Genomic DNA, 24,796 nt, shown 5'->3' on the forward strand with positions numbered 1-24,796 from the left:
CAGTACTCATCTCAGCACTGAGGCAGCCTCTGTCAGTTCATCGGGGTGATGTGTGAGTGTGTGTTTGTGTGTGAGTACAAAGGGGATGCAGAGGTCTCACAACTGTAGATTCCTTCAGAAGGGGTGAAAGATGGATGGGTAAGGATTTCAATGATGAGAAAAGATAGAAAACGAGAGAAAGAGGGAATTCCCCGGTGGTCCAGTGGTTAGGACTCTGCGCTTTCACTGCCGAGGGCCCGCGTTCAGTCCCCGGTCAGAGAATTAAGAACCTGAAAGCTTCGCAGCGCAGCCAAAAAAATAAAAGAGAGAGAGAGTATTTATATGAAGCTGAAAGAAAATACATTTTTAGTCCCTAGAAAATATATACTGTCCAGAAAATGTTTTACGCATTTACAAAAAGCTTTTGATAGACTTCACGTAATCCTACAGCAGCTAAACCGTCGTGAGCAGATGACACCAGCTTGCTCTCACAAGTGTGTTTAATACAGCATAATTTACGGTTTTCAGTTCCAAAATAAGTACCGTTTATCCATCTGGCACCTCTTCCTCCTTTGTCTCCTCTATCACAGTGTCACCTGTGAGTGGAGTAGCCTCCGGGCGTGAGCCCTCTAGACAGCTGTTCTTCTCTCAATCAGCAAAGATGCTCGTGGTGTGTCAGGCCCGTGAGAGCTCGCTGGCAAAACAGAGGTAGTACTGGGTGGGTACCAGTCTGACCTTCTCTAAATCTTTTAATAAGAAACTGTTTACTCTAGGGGAATATCTGCAGAGAATTAAGTAAATTGAACAAAATGATTATTCTGAGTTGGAAGATTCCATGAATTCTTTCAGCTGTTTGAGTACAGTCACGGAAAGGCATACATTCTTATCCCTGTTTATCTAACTCTAAACATACAAAGAGAAAACATTTCAACATATGAGGGCAATTGAAGTACAACTAATACGGTAAAGTGCCACCTTTTTTCAGATATTGTTTTCTGCACACGGTATTGACGACCTGATTTCCTGGGCCCAGTGCAAAATAAAAAGGGGGGGCCCTCGCTAAAAATTATTAAGAACATCAAGATGGCAACAGCAGAGCATTAAGGCAAGTGTGGGCCCTTCTGAGGTGGGCTTGTGTGGCTGCATAGGTCTTGTACCCATGAAGCCAGCTCTGTCTTCATGGTTTGACTCGCCATATTCTATGTTTATTTTATCACTACTGGACCTAGTATTTTCGTTTACCAATGATCCTTTCTCTTTTTTACTATATGATAGATGAGCTCGTTTTCCCTTTATTCATAGTCTTACTTGAAAGTGAGAAAACAAATGTCAAATACAGTTTTTAATTTATTTACTATTGACAAATTATCAGTTTCTTCCTAGGCAGAAAGGACATCTAAAATAAGTTTAGATGTTATAAAGCAGAAACTAACACACCATTGTAAAGCAATTATACTCCAATAAAGATGTAAAATAAAATAAAATAAGTTTAGAATTCCATGGATTAAAAAAGAGAGGACATAAAAGGCTTGAAAATTAATTATAAACATTTGACATATTTAATATATAATAATGATATATTAAACAGTAATTCAGAAATGACTTTAAATGACATATTCTTTCATGTTATTTTTCACTTATTTACCATTCTGATATCATCAGCATTGCTGAACAGAGAAACACTATTCCCAGTTTAAAAAGTATTAAAAACAAAGGATGTAAAATTTCACAAACCAAATGTATTCCAATATATCAGTTTTGTGCTGACTGATAATGCAGATATGGACTCTCCTTTACTATTTCATCCTAAAAATCCAATTGCATGCAAACCTATAGATTTCGATTTCTTTATTGAGAGAGAACAGTTAATATCCAAATTACTTAAGCCGGTATGCATATGTTATTTTTCTTGCCAAATTTTTTGAGCTATATTTTATTAATATGTATCATAAAATTCACCCACTTGAGGTATACAATTCATCGATTTTAGTAACTTTAGTACGTGGTGCAACCATCATCAAAAGTCAGTTTTAGAATGCTTTCATCCTTCTAATAACATCCCTCATACCCCTTTACAGCAGATCCCCATTCCCACCCTGAGCCCCAGGCAACCACTAATCTAATATCTTCTGTCTACAAATTTACCTTTTCTGCACATTTCATGTAAATGAAATCGTACAATATATATTCTTTTTATATGGTTTCTTTCACTTAGCATAGTGTTTTTGAGGTTCATCCATGCAGTAGCATATGTCAGTAGTTTGTTTTTTTATTGATGAATATTATTCTAGTGTATAAGTGTATCACATTTTGTCTATCCATTCCCAGGTGATGAACATTTCTTTCTGGTTTGAGCTATTAAAAATAATACTGCTATGAGCATTCACATGTAAGTCTTTTTTTTAATTTGTTTTAATTGAATTATAGTTGATTTACAATGTTGTGTTAGTTTCTGGTGTACAACAAAGTGATTCAGTTTTATATATATGCATATATATACATTCTTTCATATTCTTTTCCATTATAGGTTATTACGAGATATTGAATATATTAGCCTGTGCTCTACAGTAGGACCTTGTTGTTTACCTATTTTATATATAGTAGTTTGTTAATCCCAAACTCCTAATTTATCCCTCCCCACCCCCATTCCCCTTTGGTAACCATAGTTTGTTTTCTATGTCTGTGAGTCTATTTCTGTTTTGTAAATAAGTTCATTTGCATCATATTTTAGATTCCACATATAAGTGATGTCATATATTTGTCCTCTATCTGACTTACTTCATTTAGTTTGGTAACCTCTGGGTCCACCCATGTTGCTGCACATGGCATTATTTCATTCTTTTTATGGCTGAGTAGTATTCCATTGTATTTATATATACCACATCCTCTTTATCCACTCATCTGTCAATGGACATTTAGGTTGCTTCCGTGTATTGGCTGTTGTAAATAGTGCTACTATAAATACTGGGGTGCATGTATCTTTTCTAATTGGAGTTTTCTCTGGATATATGCCTGGGAGTAAGATTGTTGGATCATATGGTAACTCTATTTTCAGTTTTTTAAGGAACATCCATACTGTTTTCCATAGTGGCTGCACCAATTTACATTCCCACCAACAGTATAGGAGGGTTCCCTCCACACCCTCTCTAGCATTTGTTATTTGTAGACTTTTTAATGATGGCCATTCTGACTGGTGTGAGGTGATACCTCATTGTATTGTTTTGATGTGCATTTTTCTGATAATTAGTGATGTTGAGCATCTTTTCATGTACCTATTGGCCATCTGTATTCTTATTTGGAGAATGTCTATTTACGTCTTCGGCCCATTTTTTGATTGGGTTGTTTGGGGGGTTTTTTGTTGTTGTTATTGAGTTGTATGAGCTGTTTGTATATTTTGGCAATTAAGTCCCTGTCAATCTTATCATTCGTGAATATTTTCTCCCAATCCATAGGTTGTCTTTTCATTTTGCTTATGGTTTCCTTTGCTGTGCAAAATCTTATAAGTTTGATTAGGTCCCATTTGTTTATTTTTGCTTTTATTTCTATTGCCATGGGAGACTGAGCTAAGAAAATATTGCTACGATTTATGTCAAAGAATGTTTTGCCTATGTTCTATTCTAGGAGTTTTATGGTGTCCTGTCTTATATTTGTCTTAAGCCATTTTGAGTTTATGTTTGTGTATGGTGTGAAGGAGTGCTCTAACTTCATTGATTTACATGCAGCTGTCCAGCTTTCCCAACACCACTTGCTGAAGAGACTGTCTTTTCTCCATTGTATATTCTTACCTCCTTTGTTGAAGATTAATTGGCCGTAGGTATGTGGGCTTATTTTTGGGCTCTCTATTCTGTTCCATTATCTTTATGTCTGTGTTTGTGCCAATACCCCGCTGTTTTGATTACTGTAGCTTTGTAGTATGTAAGTCTTATGTGGACATAAATTTTTATTTTTATTGGGTAAATACTTAACAGTGGAATTGTTGGATCATATGGTAGTTTTATGTTTATCTTGAAAAATTGCTAAAGAAATTTTCCAAAGTAACTTCACTATTTTACACTCCCACAGGAAATGCATGAGGGTGTTCATTTTTCCACATCTCCGTGAACATTTGTTTTTTGTCTGTCTTATTTAATATAGTCATTCTTGCAATTTTGAAATTGTACAATATCACATTATAGTTTCAATTTACATTTTCCTAATGATTAATGATGTTGAACATCTTTTCATGTGTTTACTAGCTGTTTGTATACCTTCAGCATGTCTGTTTAAATCTTTTTTCCATTTTTTTATTAGATTGTTTATCTTTTTATTGAGTTGTAAGTGATCTTTGTAAATTCTAGCTGTAAGTCCTTTATCAGATAAATATTTTGCAAATATTCTCTCCCAATCTATTGCTTATCTTCTCATTTCTTTAATGAATTTATTTTTCAGAGCAGTTTTAGGTTCACAGCAAAATTGAGAAGAAGGTACAAAGATTTCCCATCTACCCTCTGCCCCCACATGCCTAGCCTCCCCCATTTTCAACATTTCCCACCAGAGTAGTACATATGTTACAATTGATAGACCTATATCGACACATTATAATCACCAAAAGCCCATAGTTTACATCAGAATTCACTCTTGGCATTGTACGTTATATGGGTTTGAACAAATATATATCTGGTATAATGACATGTATCCACCATTATAGCATCATGCAGAGTATTTTCAGTGTCCTAAAAATCCTCTGTGGTCTGCCTATTTATCCCTCCCTTCCCTGTAACCCCCCTGACAACCACTGATTTTTTTACGGCCTTCATAGTTTTGCCTTTTCCAGAATGGCATATAGGTGGAATCATACAGTATGTAGCCTTTTCACACTGACTTCTTTCACTTAGTAATATGCATTTAATGTTCCTTCATGTCTTTTCATGGCTTGATAACTTTTTTTTTTTTTTGCTGAATAATATTCCATTGTCTGGATGTACCACAGTTTATTTATCCTTTCAACCACTGAAGCACATCTTGGTTGCTACCAAATTTTGAAAATTATGAATAAAGCTAATATAAACATTCCTGTGCAAGTTTTTATGTGGGCATAAGTTTTCAGATCCTTTGGGCAAATCAAGGAGCGATTGTGGGATCATATGATAAAAATGTGTTTAGTTTTGTAAGAAACCACCAAACTGTCTTCCATAGTGTCTGCACCATTTTGCATTCCCACCAGCAACGAATGAGAATTAAGTTGCTCCACATCCTCTACAGCATTTGGTGGTGTCAGCGTTCTGGATTTTGGCTGTTCTAATAGGTATATATTAATGGTGATTTTTGAAATGAAAATTTTACATTTCAAACTTTGGTGAGTTCCAGCTGGTTATATTTTATTATATGGACTGTGTTTATAGTGTCGTATCTAAGAAATATTTGCCTAACTCAAGGACTCAGTGATATTCCTCTATGTTTTCTACTGCAAGTTTCATCATTTTAGTTATTTCATTTAGATCCATGATCCATTTTGTGTTAATTTTGTGGGTAGTGTGAGGTATAGGTCTAAGTTCACCTTTTTTGCATATGGATATCCCATTGTCCCAGCACCATTTGTTGAACAGACAGTCCCTTCCCCAATGAATATTCTTGGCACCTTTGTCAAAAATAAATTATTTCTTTCTGGATTCTCAATTCTTTAACATGCATCCCTATGTCTACATTTACTATCTAGATAACTGGAGTCTTACACTAATTTCTGAAATTGGTAAATGAAAGTCCTCCAACTTTATCTTTTTCCAAATTGTTTTGGCCATTTTGTATGTTTTGTATCTTCATATAAATTATTGAGTTTGATTGTTAACTTCTGCAAAAAGTAAAATAAAAATAAAAAAATTTGATAGTGATTAAATTGAAACTGCAGATCAATTTGAGGAGAATGCCATCTGAACAGTATTGAGTCTTTCAATCTGTGAGCGTGGAATGTATCTCCATTTATTTTTAAAAAGTATTCTTTTTTATGCTATTGTGAATGGAACTTTATTTTTAATTTCATTTTTGGATCGCTCATTGCTTATAAGCACATATTACTCTTGTTACAAGCCTGACAAAGGGGAACAAAAGGTCCTGGCTCCATTTAGGAGGAAAGGAGGAAAAAACTCAGAAAAATCACAAGTTAATACCCAAATGAATTCATGTGCCATACATGTATGGTTTTAAAATAAAACCCCTATATTTCTTTTTTCTTACTTTCTTGAGCGATAAATACTCATTGTAGAAAATGTGGTTATAACACGAGAGTCACTGGAAGCTGCAGCATCAGGGAGTTGAGTCACATCTGCGTCACCCTTGGTTCTGTCTGCATCTGCCTACACACATCAGCCAAGACAGTGCCATTCACTGATTTCCAGATTCCTTTCTTGCCATCCTTTCCACAAAGTATTTTCTTAACAAGTCAAAAAGCTTACTGTGAAGCACATGGGTTCTAGATTGCATCCAAGTTCACCATCCACCAGGGGTGAGACACTGAGGAGCTTGCTTACCCTCTCTGTCCTCCCTCCCCCCTTCCCTTGCTTTCTTCCTTCCTTCCTACTGGATTCCATCTCTTTAGTAAACCCATATCAGACTCTCTGTCTGAAATAACTGCTCTTGAACAGTGTATCTTTTCAGAACCTGTGATGCCAATCTTATATAGTTTCCACACTCTACCTCTGATTTGGGGATAGCATCCAGGCACAGTTTGAGGCAGGCTGCCCTGGAGTGTTAGCTAAATGCACAATTTCCCAGCCTCTGTGACTTCAGCATCCTTCTCCCATGCTTCCTCTGGGTTCTTGGTCTTCATTTCCACTTTTGCATCTGTGTGCAGTGTTTTATTTATTGCATCTTTATCCTGATTGATATATAAATCTGGATTCCTCTAGTATTTTCATGCTAAAAGTCCAGTCTCACTCATGTTTTCATGAATTTAATAACTTCATGAAGACACAGGGAAAGCTTGCCTCATGGATCACAGGTCATCTGCAGTTTTGCTGCCTCATCTCTAATTGTCCTATCTAGGGAGCACCTACAGTATTGCCACATGTCAGCAATGCAGAGAAGGACCTCTGTTCCCCCCCATCCCCAAGCAACACTCTTGTGGGGACAAGGTCTGCCTTCTCTAGCCCGTACAAAATTCTACAAAAATGACAGCAGGTACTTTAATAAGACAGAAAAAAAAAACAAGAAGGAAAGCACCTGTATCTCTGTTACCCAGAATTCAACATCATTATTAGAATATTGTAAGAACTTTCCTTTTCATGTGGTTTTTGAATTTTCAGATATAAAGTAGTATGTGTGATGATTGAGACAAAGCACTTACTTTACTTTGGGGCTTTCTTTGTTTTCATTAATCTCTAAGGTTCAGCCATTTCAGTAATCTACAGATACAAGAAATGTGTGTGCTTGTACTAATTACATTCAAACCTAAGATGAAAATGTTGTCTCCATTTTGAAATCTGTATATTCATTTCTATTATTTAGTCCAAGTTAAATTCTGTAAGCATGCGTAAAGATAATTTTATCATAGTATTTTTGTGACCCTTATATATTAAATAAAAAATTTAGGCAATGTAATTTTAAAAGTTAACTCAAAAACTAAACTGTTGTAAAAATTTTGAATATCATAAATAATTTCCACTGAAGATTAAAAGAAGACCTATGAGGTACTTTAGAACATTGGTCCTTGTTTTTGAATTTGGAAAGAGTATTTAATGGGTTTATACCACAATTTCTCTTTTTCAATAGAAGAGTAACTGCTAGTTAATTCTCACAGGAAGTTTCATATGTTTAGTGATTTTTAAATGATTTTAGAACCCAAATGACAATAATTCATCAAGGACAAAATGTCCTAACACCACTTAAAGTAAAAATGAGGGCCTAGTTCATTCAGAAGGCATAGAATTGTTAAATGTGAGGGTTTAAAGTAAATGTTCTTTAGTGACATAAATCTTGACTTTCAGTCCTCAGAGACTGAAAGTGGACATTTATGCCATGGTTCTGCATAATAAACAGGAAGCAGAACTTAGTTAACAAAAAACTTGCTTACTGGTAATAAGCCACCATATTCTTTGCAAAATATCTATCAGGACCAGCCATTTTTGCTGAAACAAACAACCTAATTTTGCCGTTTTGGGAGTGGCTTCCATTCTGTAGCTCATGAGTTAAGAAAGGTTATTAAGCTTGCTCCTAAGACCCGTACACCTGCCTTTTTACATTTACTGGCTTTAACTGTCGACGTGCCTGACAGTAATTCAGAGGACAAAGTAGGTATTGTTACACTACTTAGTTCTCAAGAACAGCTATGTAGTCATTTTAAAAGAGATTGCTAGTACTGAAACTGAGGTCCATATGGTATAAAAATAGCTAAGGGATTGATGGTATTAACAGCACAAGTGGAGAAGAGAATATAAACATCTTCTAAGTTATTGCAGCAATAAGAACAGACTGGCTATTGGACAATCTTCCCCATGTACAAGCAGTTCAATCAGCAATGTGTTGCAACTGAGGATATACCCGGCAAAACCAAAATTAGACCTGGCAGGGTAAAGCTTAGAAACTTGAGTCTAGAACCTTAGGACTGCAGTCAACCATCCCCGCGCCACCTTCCCCACCCGGCACCCCAGCCTAATGTAACAGCAACGCTTTGTGCAAGCATGACCTACGATAACTTCCTTATTTCAACTGTCTGTGAAATCAAGGTACAGTTTCCAGTCCCTTCTGGCGCTACATCCTGTGGTTTTATGACGGGGGTGTGTAGGGTTACCAGTGCTGGCTTCATGGGCTTGTACCCTGGGAAATGGCACAGGCCCTGCACTCAGAAGAGCCTCAGGCTTGGTGTAATGCTCTGCTGTTGTCATCTTCAAATTTCTAATAATTTTAGAACAAGGGGCCCGGCATTTTTATTTTACACTGGGTCTTACAAATATTGTAGCCAATCCTGGGTATGCCTTTTTTTTTTTTTTTTTAATTTTTGGCTGCGTTGGGTCTTCGTTGCTGCGCGCAGGCTTTCTCTAGTTGGCGGCGAGCGGGGGCTACTCTTCGTTGCGGTGCACGAGCTTCTCATTGCGATGGCTTCTCTTGTTGCGGAGCACTGGCTCTAGGCACTCGGGCTTCAGTAATTGTGGCACGTGGGCTCAGTAGTTGTGGCTCGCAGGCTCTAGAGCACAGGCTCAGTAGCTGTGGCGCACGGGCTTAGTTGCTCCACGGCATGTGGGATCTTCCCGGACCAGGGATCAAACCTGTGTCCCCTGCATTGGCAGGTGGATTCTTAATCACTGCACCACCAAGGAAGTCCCTGGTTATGCTATTTTTATTGTAAGTTTTAGATCAAATTCTATGACTAACAATGTGATCTGGAAAAATAACATTAACTTTTCGTAACCATAAGATAGATGAGTGTGAACCTAATGCAACCAAAGGATTATAATGAAGCATGGCTTAAGAGAGGTAGACAGCACTATTCTGGATTATATGAGAATGAAAGCTGCTAATCTATTTGAAGAAAAATTAAAAATATGAAAAATGTTGGTCCAAAAAGATATTTTCAGACCAATTTCTTTATAAGTAGTAAACAAAAGTCCCAAACATTAGCCCATAGAATTCAGCAGCATCTTAAAAGAATAATAGAATTTGACTAAACTGGGGTAAACCTAAGAATGCAAAATATTTTAGAATTAAGAAATGTGTTAATATAATTCACCATATTCATAGATCTAAAGTGAAAAATGGAAGATCTACATTAATACTGGAATAGCATTTTAAGATTCGAAATCTGTTCTTGGCAAAAATATGTAATGATAAAACATAAGTAGTATTGTTTTGATATAATAAAAATAAAAGCAACAGTATCATATTTAATTGGGAACACTAAACACATGAGGAAAGGGCTAAATGTATGGTATTTAACATTGTACACAGTATATTTAACATTGTTTACTTACTACCCATGCAATCTGATGCTTTGTATTAAAGTAAAATGTTGAAGTTTTCTTCTATTTATTTTAATACAGAATGTGTCACTGCTTTGCTTCATTGATGTTGTGCTGATTGAGACTGTGGGGCAAGGAGCAGTGAAAACTACAGTGTCTTCATAGCAGACATGAATGCCAGAGTATATGGGATAAACCCCATGAAAATTGAGAAGCCCACCAGCCCATGGAAATTTGAGCATCCGGGGATCTGGAGTGTGTTTCCCTACCTCTCCAAAGCAGAAGATAAGATGCAGCACATTGCACCTCCAATTACCAAAATGTGGCACATCATGTATGTGGGTCTTTTTTGTACTTGTAGTCAACATACAGCATATTTAGTCTGGTTTATTTGCTATGTATCCCATTAAGCTGCTATTCTGAGTGAGGCGTAGAGCAAGAGAAGGTTTTGCATCAGGCCCAGGCTGGTGAAGCTTCTCTAATATTTGGGCCTTAGAATATCCAATGATAATTGAAGTGTTTATGACAAGTGAACTTGACTCTGGCAAGCTCAAACAGGATGATGCCAGCACAGATCTGTAAATGCTGGAGAAAAGTTATCTCCTATTGCACACATACCTTATGCTCCTTTAAAGGAACCGTATCTGGCTTTCTTCTGAGATCTACTAGGCAGTGAATGCATGTCTCAGACTTTATATAACCATTTCCCATCAGGAACTGATGAAAATCTGACCCCTGCACCATAAGGTTGGGTGTTCTCCACAGTAATCCATAACCGTGTAGAAATGATATTTAAGAGATCAGGCTTGAGCAGGTCTGAAAGGTCCAAATAAGTCTGCATGAGCTGGAGCTTGAAAGCTGACCAGTGGCCTCACAGAAGTTTCATAAGAACAATTGACTGAGGAATAAAAACATGGAGCTCTGCAAAGTCATGAGCACCTAGTGGGAAGTGAACTGTTGCATGGTTACAGCCTTCTCAGAACTCACTGTCTGCCTGGTGAAGGCAGACCTTCCCAGTGGGCAGAATTTCTAGCTGTCATATTCAGTTGCTCACTGTGTGTGGATTGAGAGATGCAAGGGTTATGGCCACATCATGAAATATCTGATTTGAGGTATTAGAGAAGAGAAAAAGAAAAAAGTGAAAAGTCACAGAAATTATAAACAAGATCCATCTTACTGTAAAGGAATTGTAATTTAATATCTTGTGAATCACACACCTTTAAGTGTTTGTCCCATTTATTTGCTAATCTGTGAAGAAATACTATCTCTAAATTCTGTAAATGAACAGAACCTAATTTTTAAAGTTTTACTTTGGCAAAGGCTGTGCATCTAACTAATTTTGTTTCAAACATTTAAAGAACAGACTGCTGTAGCTATGTGGTGGTGATATTAAGGAGTATAGTCTAGACTTAGGAAGACTTCTACGGTCTTAATTTAGGGGCCAATGTAAGACAAATTGCTCAAAAGACTAAATTTCCATCTAAATGAAACCCTTTCACAATAACAAAAACAACAAAGCTTAAGTTACTGCAAAGGAGACAGTAGTTGATCATGAAACCTTTGGGAGAACTATTTTGGAAGTAGAGCCAGTGTTTGACATGCAGAGCTCACCCTAGATTCAGCTGTCCAGTACTGTACCAGGCAGGAAGTGAGCCCTGCAGGACTCTTCATCAGTGGGCTGCCAAGGCTGACTTCTTTCGTGTTAATATCACGACCACGACCCCCAGCCCTTCATTAAGCCATGACAACTACTAATCTTCTCTCAGTCTCTATAATTCTGTCATTTCAAAATGTTATATAAATGGAATGATGCAGTTTGTGGATTTTCTGGAATGTAGTCCACTGTGATGCCAAAAGAAATTCCTTTGAAATCTTTCTTTTCTAATCGTAAGAGCTGAACAATTGTGATTGTCAATAATAAATAGTCTCCCTTTAGTGTCCCCCACCCACCCAGGATTAAAAACCTTTATTGGATGAAATAATAGGAAGTCTGGGGTTTGCTTCAAAATTATCTGGAAGACGGAGAAGAGGTGGAGTGGGGATAAAAGCAGAGAGGCCATGAGATAATTGTTGATGAGCACATGGGGTTTCCTCATGCTTTCTTCTTTTTGAAATAAATTAGAAATTTTCCATAATAATTGGTAATAAATAAAATAATACTTTTGAAATCCTACAAGTCCATGCTTTGAAATATGTGAAATTGAATTCCTTTTGAATTTAGTATAAAATGAATCACCTTTAGGCAATTCATTGTCTAACAGAGTACATGGCAGACTACTTAGTAAATGTCTATTGATAAAGATAAAGGAACATTCTGAACAGCTGAAAACAACTGAACAAAAATGAACTTTCATATACAAATTAGAAAAGTCCTTGAATATGAAACAGATAAGAAAAGAAAATGAGTTGCATTTATGTAACTGAGCAGGACCCTATGGGGTCTTCCCGGGACAGACCCCTCCCCTATATTCTCGGCCGTAGCTCCTCTGTGAAGTACCCAGATAATAGTATCTGATGCATGCTTCCTGAGTTGTTTCACAGATGCTAAAAGCACCACCAAATGGAAGAAATTACCTACTTGATGATCCTGAGCATGTAACGCCCAAACCTACTGGTGCTTAAGAATTGATGTTAACCCCTGTGATACTGCCCCGTTACCTCACCATCAGCTACTCAGAGAATTATGCATGAGCTGATCAGACACCCTGAGAACCGCCCCCCCTCCCTTACCTGGCCTTGAAGAATGCTTTGCTGAAACGCTTTGCAGAGTTTGGGGGTTTTGAGCGTGAGCCACCCGTCCTCCTTGTGTGGCGCCCTACAGTAAACGCTGCCCTTTCCTTCGCCACAACCCAGTGTCAGTATATTGGCTTCACTGCCTGATGCAAGTTGGTTCACTAACAGTTACCCAATATTAATCTCTGAAAAATAGAGCTAGACTGTGCTTCCTGTTCAGTCTTTCAGTTTCATACTCAAAGAATTACAAGATAATGTCATTACTAATTAGATATAGGTTTTTAATGGAAATATCAGAATCAGCTTTTCTCCTAGGGCAACAAGTATTTTTAAACTTAGTAGAAGAGGAGAAGGAGAAGCAGATTTTCAAGCCGTATTCTGATCGTTGTGCAGAGAATGTTCTGTTCTAAGTAGGCAAGTGAAGAGTCTTTCTGGACGTGGGTTGAGCTGCTAAGGGATGGAATGAAATGTATCTTAATAAAGCCCAGTCATTGGTTCCACACTGCATTATTTCCTGGGTATATTTTGACTAGTAACAGTATTCTATAGAAACTATCACACTGGATTTACTATAATTATATTTTCTTTCATATCTTGTTATTAACTCCTAAGTGGGTTTTTTGTTATTGTTGTTTAAACTTGCAGAAAAGGGCATTTTGCCATAAAATTTTTTTTGTTTTGTTTTACAGCTCCTGTGTTTCCTTCAGCACAGTTCAAATATCCGTATGATAATGATTATTTCATTAAATCATTTATTCCTTTATCTATTTGTTGAAATCAAAAATTAACTCTCGTTACAAAATGGGTAGGCAGAATGATTAATTTAAGTTTTTATTTAAGTAATCTGGTCTTTCTTCTGAGCAAGCAAAAAATTAAAGGTCACATCTGGTTTAAAGCATATTCTAATCTGACATATAGGCAGTTATCAGTCTCTGTTGAACGAGCATCCTTAGTCCTCCAAGTGTCTCCCCTAAGATGTGTCTGGTTGCAAAATCTGACTCGTGGCCTTGGGCTTTATGACAGTTTCCTCACTACCAGGGAGCTCTGGTTTTCTTTTTATGCTTTCGCTGTGCTGTGGTCACTGGGCAAAGCTCTCACTTCCAACCACCCTGTCTCTGGCTAAGGCTCGCTCAGGGTTCACTGGTGACTAACGTCTACAGTCGGTGCAGCTCAGCACGCTCCGCTCAGCTTGGAGGAGAGTCCAGGTGCACCTCACCCCACATGGTGCTGTGCATTACCCTGAGTTCCCAGCCCAAGCAGCACAGGCTCCATCCGTCCCTGTGGTCACCTTACTCCCTCTGGCAAGTGTCCCCTCATTCGCCTGCAAGGCCTGACCCCAGTATATATCACATGGACCCAGGGCCAGTGTGGAAAGGCGCACCCCAAGTCCCCTGCTGCTCGCCCGCGTCACAGAGCCTCATATTCCTTGCAGACGGGCATTCCCATGTCGGTATATGGTGGCCTGAGAGGAGGTTGCTATCCAGAATCCCAAACGGGAGATCTCGACGTTGTCCTCAGTTGTTGAGCCTATCCCCACCCCTCCCCTGGGTGTCAGGATGTTGAGGTGCCTCCACCTCCTCCCTCTCTGATTCCTTTCCAAGGCCCCCGGGCTTTTCTTTTATCCCATCCATTTCATACCCCCTTCCTCTGTACTGTCGTAGGCAGAAGAACTATCCTTTCTACACATGGGAGAATTCCAAGGGTAGGTAGCACTGGTCTTGGTTGTTGACTCATAAAGCTGATGAAAAGGGAAAGGAAACAGCAGTCTTTAGCCGCACAGTAAATGGGCCTTTGCACAGGGAATGGTTTTGCTGCAAAATTCTATTTTTCATACATACATAGCAGAAACTATGTATTTGTCTTCCTTCTCTAACATTACTAATCTCTGCCCAGGGCAACGAAGCCTCGTCATGCATTAGTAAAGACATTTCACAAAGATGTGTTAATACTTCTCAATTTTTTTCTATGTTGAATAACTTGTATTGAAAATTCACTGTGGTCAGTATCAGGTTAGGAAAGATCATATTCAAGGTGAAGGGAAAATAATACTGGAATAAAAATAACTAAATCGAGAGTGGGTGTAACACTAAAACACGAGAGAAATGTCTGTACAACTAGAGTGCCGAGATGCCTGCAGGCCAAAAATGGAAGCAAAGCTTCTCAAACAGCGTTCATCAAAAAGCAGTCTTGGGCTTCCCTGGTGGCGCAGTGGTTGAGAGTCCGCCTGCCCATGCAGGGGACGCGGGTTCGTGCCCCGGTCCGGGAAGATCCCACATGCCACGGAGCGGCTGGGCCCATGAGCCATGGCTGCTGAGCCTGCGCGTCCGGAGCCTGTGCTCCGCAACTGGAGAGGCCACAACAGTGAGAGGCCCGCGTACCGCAAAAACAAAAAAACAAACAAAAAAAAAAACAGTCTTTATTATCTCAGAATCATGAGGTGAGCATTTTTTTAAAAAGTCAGTTGATGGGCACTCATCTCTCAGTTGGAAATTCTGAATCCATGAAATTGGATTGACGTTAAGATTCTGCATTTTAAAAAAAAGGAAAGTTCTGTAGATGATTCTAATGAGTTTCTTAAAGGAAGAATTTCAGACTCTACAAGAAGCATACGCAGTGATACTCACTTACTCACACACACAAACACATACATATTTCTCCATTCTAAATGGAGAATGACCTACTTCTAAAATGACCATTTGTGTGAGAGAAGAACAGCTTTTGCAGGCACCAAGGAAACGTGTCCTTATGGATCTTATAAAAGAAACCATTTTACTACTGGATGACTGTGGTTAACAGTGCTGTATGGTGTATGTGAAAGTTAAGAGAGTGGATCCCAAGACTCCCCACCTCAAGGAAAAAAACATTTTTTTCTTTCCTTTTCTTACAACTATATGAGTTGATGGATGCTTCTTGTGGTAATTATCTCACAATGCTTGTAAGTCAGATCATTACGCTGCATGCCTTAGACTTATACGGTGCTGCATGTCAGTGGTATCTCACTAAAACTTGTTGGGGGGGAACCATTTGTGAAACATCGGACAACATTTTTATTCTGGAAGTGCTATCTATTACATGGTGCATGTGCCAATGAACAGATTAAAAATATATATTAGACAGTTCTGAATTCCTCTATACCATGAGCAAAATTTTTACTACTGCAACATTTTTTGATCAGTTCCCTCCTCTTATTTCCAGCTGTCTAGTTCTACCCTGGCCACTCCAGCAGCTATGGGTGCTCCATAGAAGGTGGCCAAGCAGATTGAGAACGGCTGAGAGTGTAAACTATACCCGGGTTTTCAAAGGCTTAATATGAGAAAGTAATGAAAAGTATTTCAATAATTTTTACATTAACTACTTGCTGACAAGATGTTTTGGATATTTGGAGTTAAAAAGAATCTAATACTAACATTGATTTCACCTGTTTCCTCTCACTTTTTTTAATGTGGTAATCAGAAAATTTTAAATTGTACATTGGCTCCCATTTACAATGTGCCTTATATTTCTTTTGGATGGTATTGCTATAGTATGTTAACCTTCTAATTAGGGTTACTTGAACCAATTATGCTTTTCCTAGATTGTGTTAGATACATCTGTATGTAAACAAGAAAAAGCATAACTGACACCTAAATAAAACAATTAAGCAGTATGCCATGAGAAAAATCTTATTTGGTGTTTTGGATTAGAAACGTGCGTTAAAATTCAGTGTGGATTATAAAATTTTTCTCTAGATTTAGAAAGCATGAATTTTCTTTTAAATTATTTTAATGTCTTTACACAGATATAGGTGTATATAATTGTATGTGATTACATTAATAATCAAATCCTATATCATTTTAAGTGTTTTTATGCTTAACTGTCCCTTTTCCCGTATCGGATTCTCCATCCTCGTCTCCCCAGCATGTTGACAAAATGAGCAGTCTAATTTGTAGTCTTCATATATTTCCAAGCTCAGATAATCATTTATGTACATTCGTGTATTGGCATATATGTGTATGTGCATAAATGTATTCGTCATTTTTGCTTTGCAAAAAAATAAGTTCATATAATGCACATTGTTTTAAATCTTTCCCTTTTCACTTATAGCTCTTCGTGGGCATCACTCCAAGTCAACTGGTAGTGTTTTAACTTATTATTTCCAGTGTCTGCAGAATATTCCAAGATGTGAGTACAATGTAATATATTCAGCTGCTTTCCTATTGATGGGCAGTTATTTGTTTTTAGGTTTTATTTCTGTTTATTTGCTTGTTTTTGGTCATTACAAGCAAGACTTTCATAAACACCGTCATACATATTTCATTTGGACTTGGACTTTTATTTCTGTGGGAGAGATTACCAGGAATGATACTGCTGTCAAGACAGTTATACAGAACACACACACACACACACACACACACACACATATTATAAAATGTTATTAAATAAATATTGTTGTTTTGCTTTTAAAAGTGATATGCCGCATTATAGGTCTGTGGCAATGGTAAGAATAAGTGAATCCCAGGCAAGGAGGGTACTCTTGCTCTTTTCTTGTTTTGCCAGTGTGGTGAGTGTAAAATAATACTCTGCTACTGTAATCACTACTGCCATATACTAGTGATTTGGGCCATTTGTTGTTGTTGTTGCCAGTTGGCCATTTGTATTTGCTCTTCTGTCAGCTGACAATTTGAAGCAGCAGCTTTCCATAGAATTTTCCAACATAGTAGAAGTATTCTTTTGAAATGTAGCAATGTGACTGAGAGACTGAATTTTAACTTTTGTTTAATTAAGTTAAATATAAATGACCACACTTGTCCACTAGTATTCACAATGGACCATGAAGGGATCCTTATCGAATTTTCTATCTATTGATATTTTTTCTTTATCGTGTAATTATCAAATAGCAGTTTCCATATTATAGAAATTAACACTTTGTTTATCATCTATATTATATTTCTTTACATTTAGCTTTTGGTTATATATTATATTTTATCTTTTGAAAGGAGTTGGAGTGATATTGCCAAATTTTATACATAGATAATGTCTTTTAAAATTTTCTCAAACTTTGGTATGTATTCATGGTTTTATAATAAGTTTACTAAGGAGGGTGAGAAAAAGAGAAAGTATCTTGCATAGTGCTTTAGTATATTTTCTTAACCATATAAAGTATATTTTAAAACTTTGCTTTTTTATATTTTAATATTTACTACTGAACAAATGCCATAGTTTTCAGACGGCTTCTTAATTTCTCTTTTTATTACTAAAAATGGACCTTATTTGCTCACTTTGATAGTTTGCACCTGTGTCCTTTTACTAATGCTATTAATAACCTGTTAGGTTTTAGATGAAGCAATATAACTGTGATATAGATATTCAGTGTTTATTAACTCCTTATAATGTCTTCTTGACAATTGTGTATTAGAATATATTGGATAACAAAAACAACCTATGGTTTTATTGTTCTAAAAATTAAACTACCATATAAGCTAGAAACTCATATGTACCAGATTGCCGAATACTGAATTGAGGTTACATGGTGTTAAAAAAGCAAAAAAGACAATCTCAGACTTACACGATTGATTAGAAATCTTTCGTGTGGGAGCATGACAAGTGGATGAAAGTATATAAGATGAAAGCAGAATGGATTCAGATTTAATCTCTTTTCTAACATATAGTAAATTTATGTGTGTCAGTTAAGGAAACGTTATATTTTTATTGCATACAAGAAGCAATAAAAATAGGGCAGTTGTAGTTTTTTTCACACCAAGAAAATTGTGAATGTTTTCACATATGTCACCAAGATTTTACTTGTGCAGAAGACACAATATTGCAAATTTCCTTGAGGGTGCAATGCACTGTTGATTCAACAGACTTTCCACTTATACCATTTCACCAGAATAATGTTTCTTCATTTATTTTGAGTTAATGAATTGACATTTACCTCACATTTCAATGTAGTTTCAATGTTAAAATTTTTTTAATTTTTGTAAAACAAAAATATTGCTTATTGAAGAAAATTTAGAAAATCCAAAAAATAATAAAGTAAGAACTGAAAACTAAAGACAAAATATGCAGAAAAGGCATGAAGAATGCAATAAAACTAAACTACAGCTTCAAATTACAGAGGTAATTTTTTTACGTGATCATTAGAGTGTACAAAGGATGATAATTTTATTTTTATACAGTGATTTGGAATACTGTGCATTTTAAATTTATTTATTTATTTTTGGCTGTGTCGGGTCTTCGTTTCTGTGCGAGGGTTTTCTCTAGTTGTGGCAAGCAGGGGCCAGTCACTATCGTGGCCTCTCTTGTTGCGGAGCACAGGCTCCACATGCACAGGCTCAGTAGTTGTGGCTCACGGGCCTAGTTGCTCCACAGCATGTGGGATCCTCCCAGACCAGGGCTAGGGCTCGAACCCGTGTCCCCTGCATTAGCAGGCAGATTCTCAACCACTGCGTCACCAGGGAAGCCCGAATAGTTAATTCTTGAAGGTCATAGTTGAAAAATTGTTATAGGAAAAAAAAGCGGGAATTAGGTTACCCGAAGGACATCTTTGACTGTGTAAAAAGTGTAAGATCAGTAAGGTCACTTTCATTTGTTGAATATAAATTTTTTAAAAACCCAGCCTTAAGCCAAAAACTCTAAGGTCGGAGAGGAGGTGCTCCTGGTTCCTGGGAGTTTAATGAATTCAGTCTCTCAAAGAAACTTGTCCATATTTATGATATTATTTGGTTTTTCTCTCCTTTGCCTGATTGCCTTTTTTAAATGTTTAGTCCTAAAATAACTTAAATTCTTTGGGCTTATTTTGTTTTGACATTCTCATTTTGCAGCTGCTAAGTATTGAATTGTCTTAGCCAGCTGAGGGTATAAAAACTGCATGTTATAACAGCATTGCTTAACTAGACTTTGTTAACTGTTCTGCTAAAATATTAAATTTGCATGAGGTAATAATTGACACTAATGCAAAAGAGAAACCACTTCTAAGTGTGACAGAAAAAATCTTGGTTTTAAGGAGTAGCCCTTGTTGCAAATACTTTGTTTTTCCACCAAGAACATATGAACGTCAGGTCGGATATTTTAAATCTTGATTCTTGGTTTAAAGAAAATATAGGCCACTAACTTATCCATAGGTGTTGTATGTTTTCATGTTAATTTATCCTAGTAAGGCATAAAATTTTAAATTCCTTTTATTCCGGTCATTTACTTATAAAAATAAAATATGAAAACTCAAGTTTACCAAAGTCCAAACATTCCAGGGAAACATACTTAGGCATCTTTTCATAAATCTAAGAGCCTGGATAAAAACAAAAAAATTCAGTTTCCAGCCCATTTGAGAAATTGTGACATGATGTAGACACAGCCTAAACTGTGTTCCTTTAACATGGTGCCACATGCATTTCTCTATTCACCGCCGAGTTACTGGAAGCCCAGCAGGTGTCAGAGACCTTACTAAGTGCCGGGGATACAAGTATTAAGTACTGAAGACATAAGAGTATTGATTCTTAACTCTCACAGAATTCACTTTATTATTATTATTTTTACTTTTAATCCCCGGAATTGATTAGATGATTCCTGCTACTGGGAAATGACCTACAGAGCCTGTTCGCGAACTTTCACCAGTGAAGCTTTGCTAGTTTGCATCAGTGTGACAGCAATCTAGAGAACGTCACATCATTATATACTCTAGCCTAGTAGCTAACAATGCAGGCAGGAACTCAAATAATCACAAATATTTGTTAAAATGTTGGCCTGGGATTCTCTTTGAAACTTGTGATAGTCCATCAAAATCACAAAAGTCACGGTGGTTTCATTTTCTCAGATAATTCAGTCACAAAACATTTAAAGATTTTCAAGATTTCAGTTTTATCATTCTAAATAAAACTTGCTTTTATCTCCCAAGAATTTTACCCTCTTATCTTCTGCCAAGTAATAGGCATGTCTGCCTATCAAGTGTTTCCAGCTTTTGAGGGAGCAATCAGTGACTGGTTTTGTCTGAAATTAAAGGAGGAAAGAAACCAAAAGAACTAGTAGCTGAAACAATAAGGGTTTAAAAAACAGCAATCAAATGTGACCTTTCTGCAGACTAATGTAATAAACAATGTTGCAAGTATACAATGTAGGAGAAAAATAACTGATAAAAGTGTGAGCTTTGCTTTTTTATTTACAAACATCACCATATGAACTGTGCATATTCATCATACTCATTGAATGCTAGGTAACGTTAATGATGTATTTTTCTTGGAGAATTAAAAATTATTACATAAAACTTTATACTGAATAACTAAAATATACACATCTTTTATTTTTCAGTTAATCCTATGATGAACGAGAAACCTTCGTATTCTCCCCAGTGTTGTTATATTTACTCACACCCAAATAATAATTATAAAATGGTTGGCAAAGAAGAAAGCTGGAACTTTCACAGTTACATAAGAAGGCTGACATCCCTAAGTCACCGGTAAGCACCAAGGAAATGAAAAAATATTTCTGTATCATTCTGAATTCCTGACAACTGTACAAAAGTAGGGTCAAATAGTTTGCCTCTACATTAGGAACACATGCCTATTGCTCATGGAAGAAAAAACAAGCATCTTTCTCGTGGTAAATTTGGAAAGATAACAAAAAGAATAAATTAACATCACACTAATTTCACCATCCAGATAGAACCACTTTTAACATTTTTGGTGTCTCCCTGTTACTTGTGAGTGGTGGGGTGTGGGTGGAAGAATATGTATTTTGTGATTTATTTTTACAAAACTGGAAACAGAGGTTATACACAGTTGAAAATGTTAATTTTTATTAACATGTTCTGAATTATTTTCCAAGTCCTTAAACATTCTTCAAAAATAGGATAACAATGTCTTCATGATATTCCATCACATAACTATATCATTGTTTAATTAATCTTATTTTTGACATATAGGTTACTCATGAGGTTTCATCACTATAAACAATAGTGTCCTAAATACCTGTTACTAAAAATCCTACAAATGAGCTTACTAGCTAAATAATGGGAACTTAAAATTACCATTTTCCCTGATTAAGATTAATTATATTTTTCCTGTATAATATATGATAGATACACAGAAAGCAAATTAAAATAATCAAAATAATTCACAATCCTATCCTCTTCTCAGTTTTTAAATTTATATATACTATTCATTTTTTAAAACATGGGATCCAACCTTACCTAAGATAGGAACAGTCTTATTTTTGTTCCAGGTTCACACTGCCAAATTGCTTTCTAAAATGATTGCACTTCTGTACACTGTTCACAACTGTTGTTATATTCTTAGCTAAAAATAAATCTGTTATTATTACAAAATTAGAACATGTTCGTTTTAGAAACATTTAAAAATGCACATAAGCAAACTATAGAAAATTTAAATAACCATCATCCCATTACAGTGAAATGGTCATTGTCATATCTACTTCCAGGCAGAGGAGAAATAGTTGCTAAGAGGGTAAACTCTGGAGTTGGGGTGCAATTTCTGGCTCCATTTGTAAAAACAGTGGGGCCTCCTTAGTTGTGCCTTCGTTTCCTTGTTGAAATGGGGATAATAAGTGTCTAACTCATAGAACGGTTTTGAGGGTAGAGTGGTTATTATATGTGACATGCTCAGAACAGTTCAAGGCCCAGAATAAGTGTCAGTCAGTGCTAAATGTCATTACATCACAACGTCTTCAGAGGAGAGGAGGTGAGCCTTTGTTGTGAGCATGACATCCTGGGTCAAGAGCAGCCCTTACTTGGGAACGTGGAGTAAATACCCCCATGGTCAGCAAGGTTTCTTCACTCTGGCCCTTCAGGGCTAAGGGAATTGTCCAGCAAGGGCTGAACCACAGTGATCCTCTCTCCCAACCTCATGGAGTTTCAGCAACACAGGGACAGCTGAATATTCAGTCCAAGACTTAAAAGACACCTGTGTACATCTCAACACTCTTTCCCCATGTAGCCCTCCTCTCTGGTACTCGCTCTCTCACGACCTCCAGCTGTCCATCCTCCCAAATCATCCTTGCCTCCGCAGCCCAAAGAGCCCACCGTGCTCAGCTTAGGTTTTGCTCTTGCGTTGGTTTGGCAATGTGCCTCCAGACACAAAGTGGGGCACCTGTGGGGCTCCCCTCATCTGTCTCCTTTCTGCCTGCTTTCCAGCGTCTGAAAAAAATGTTTATTTCACATTTGTCCAATTTTCCAGTTGTTTACAGTGAGAAAGCAAATCTTTAACCACTGTGGAATAAAATGGAAATCTCACATAAGGTTTTAAGTATTAAAAAAAATCACAAGAAGATATTACAAATAACAACACCAATAAATATTCATCTGTATTATCGTTTTCATGCCTAACTAATAGTCAAGTTCATGGGGATTTAGGGTTTCATCTCTCTTAAAACACATATATCAATTTGGTTCATTATAATAATATTCAGTGTATCTGTCACAGGGACAGTGTTAATTATTCCTCAAATTCAGTCATGGTCCCACCTGAATATTCTTCACTTAAAGACTAAATTATAAAGTTACCTACCACCTGCAACCCTTATATAAATTAACAAGGGGAAAGAAGATAGGAAAGTACTAGTATAGAGATGATAGATAGATTGATAGATGATAGAAAGATTGATAGATAGCTAGGTAGATAGATGATAGGCACCCCTACACACATAAAGAATTAGCAAGCAAGAACATGGTACATATGCAAACACATATGTATCCAACAAGCAAGAAAGCAGTGATTCTCAGTAGCTGCCACAGTCCTAGTTTCTGTAACTGAGGACTAACTTCCTTTAATGTCCCCTTTGCCCCTTCCTGGAATCTTAGATAGCTGGTTTCTTTAACTGTTGGAATAACTAGAACTTTTACTCTTGAAGGTTCATTTCATTCTTTCGTAAAACTTCCACGGCCCTGACTTGTTTTGATTGTTATAGTTTTCCATTAACTTTTCCTTTACAATGTAGTAGTTCATGAGATGTCCCAGGGAATCCCTGGATCCTAGACCAGTTCCTCCCCGCCCACACTGTGGAGCAGCCAGCAATACCTCATGACTTCTTTTAACATAACTGCTCAAAGGGTACAGATTTCATAGAATCCCCTTTGGTTTTATGTCTACCACTTGTTTTTGGAGAGAGGGCAAGAGGTCTTCATTTGTGTAAGGGATGCTTTCATCTTAGTAGGCCGAATAATCCAACTGTTGTTGCTGTGTGGAATTGCAAATGTGTGTGGACAGTTGTGCGTGAACCCTGAGTATCCAGCATCGTGGCTTGTGCTGGTGCTATGTTATTGTGCTTCCCCTCGAATCTTCCCTCTGTTCTGGAGCTGCTGGAGAGAAAGTGCAGACCCCACTTCTTTGCTGGCTAGCTTGCTGTTAGTTTATGCCAGCAGGGCTGCTAGAGAGAAGAGAGAGACAGGAGGAGGAAGGGGGGCTTCTGCTCCCTAGGTGCTATTTGTCTGCCAGTTTCCCCCCGTAATGACCCTTCCCTTTGGCAGCAGCTCTGGGTTCCAATAGCAGCTGGTTCTACTTCCAGAGGTTTTCCTCACTGTCAGACTAGCTACATCACGCTCTTCAGAAACACTAGCCCCAGCTTACAGGCATCTCGTTCTCCTCAGACGTCTGGACCCCAGTTCTGTGAGCCTTCGTCTGAGATCCTGGGGTTTCAAAAGCTGTCTGTCCATCAGCACCATTCCTTAGAGGTCTGGGTCCCAGATGGGCACAGTCTTCCCTGAGCTCACGAAGCGCCAGCCCCAGCTGGACAACCTCCCGGCTCAGATGTCCGGCCCCAGTTCACAGACCTCCTCGACCTCAGCCTCCTTACCAGGAGTTCCAGGTCCTGATAATGCCGACCTCTTCTACTTTCATCACCCGCTCGTGGCGTGTATGTCACTGTGGCACCTCGCCTGCTCCTTTTTGTCTGCCAGTTCTCCAATTCCTGTTTAGCCGATATCCTGTGTTAAATTATCTCTGGCTAAAAAAAAATTGGGCTTTTGTTTTCCCCAGTCGATTCTGCCTGATGCAGAGGTCGAGCCCCATAATTTGAAAGCATATTATTTAGAGCAATCTTTAAACATAAACATATCACAGCTATACTAAGTTTTCCTTATTGATACTAAAAATGCTTCATAATTTTTTTACAGTAGTCTCTTTAGAAACAAAACTGGGCCATATGACACCCCCTATTCCTTAGGCAATTAT

General features: G+C 37.4%; 1 long non-coding RNA gene across 1 annotated transcript in view; it reads left to right on the forward strand.

Moving 5' to 3' along the window:
- LOC141277074 (uncharacterized) overlaps positions 1–24,796 on the forward strand; it is a 66,731-nt gene that overhangs the window by 18,648 nt on the left and 23,287 nt on the right. Inside the window, exons 5-8 of the long non-coding RNA XR_012327776.1 lie at positions 570–697; positions 2,308–2,368; positions 16,722–16,799; positions 20,922–21,069. This is a non-coding gene — a long non-coding RNA (uncharacterized lncRNA). The remainder of the gene's footprint in view (positions 1–569; positions 698–2,307; positions 2,369–16,721; positions 16,800–20,921; positions 21,070–24,796) is intronic.

Source organism: Tursiops truncatus, chromosome 18 (assembly GCF_011762595.2).
Source record: "Tursiops truncatus isolate mTurTru1 chromosome 18, mTurTru1.mat.Y, whole genome shotgun sequence".
Classification (NCBI taxonomy): Eukaryota; Metazoa; Chordata; class Mammalia; order Artiodactyla; family Delphinidae; genus Tursiops; species Tursiops truncatus.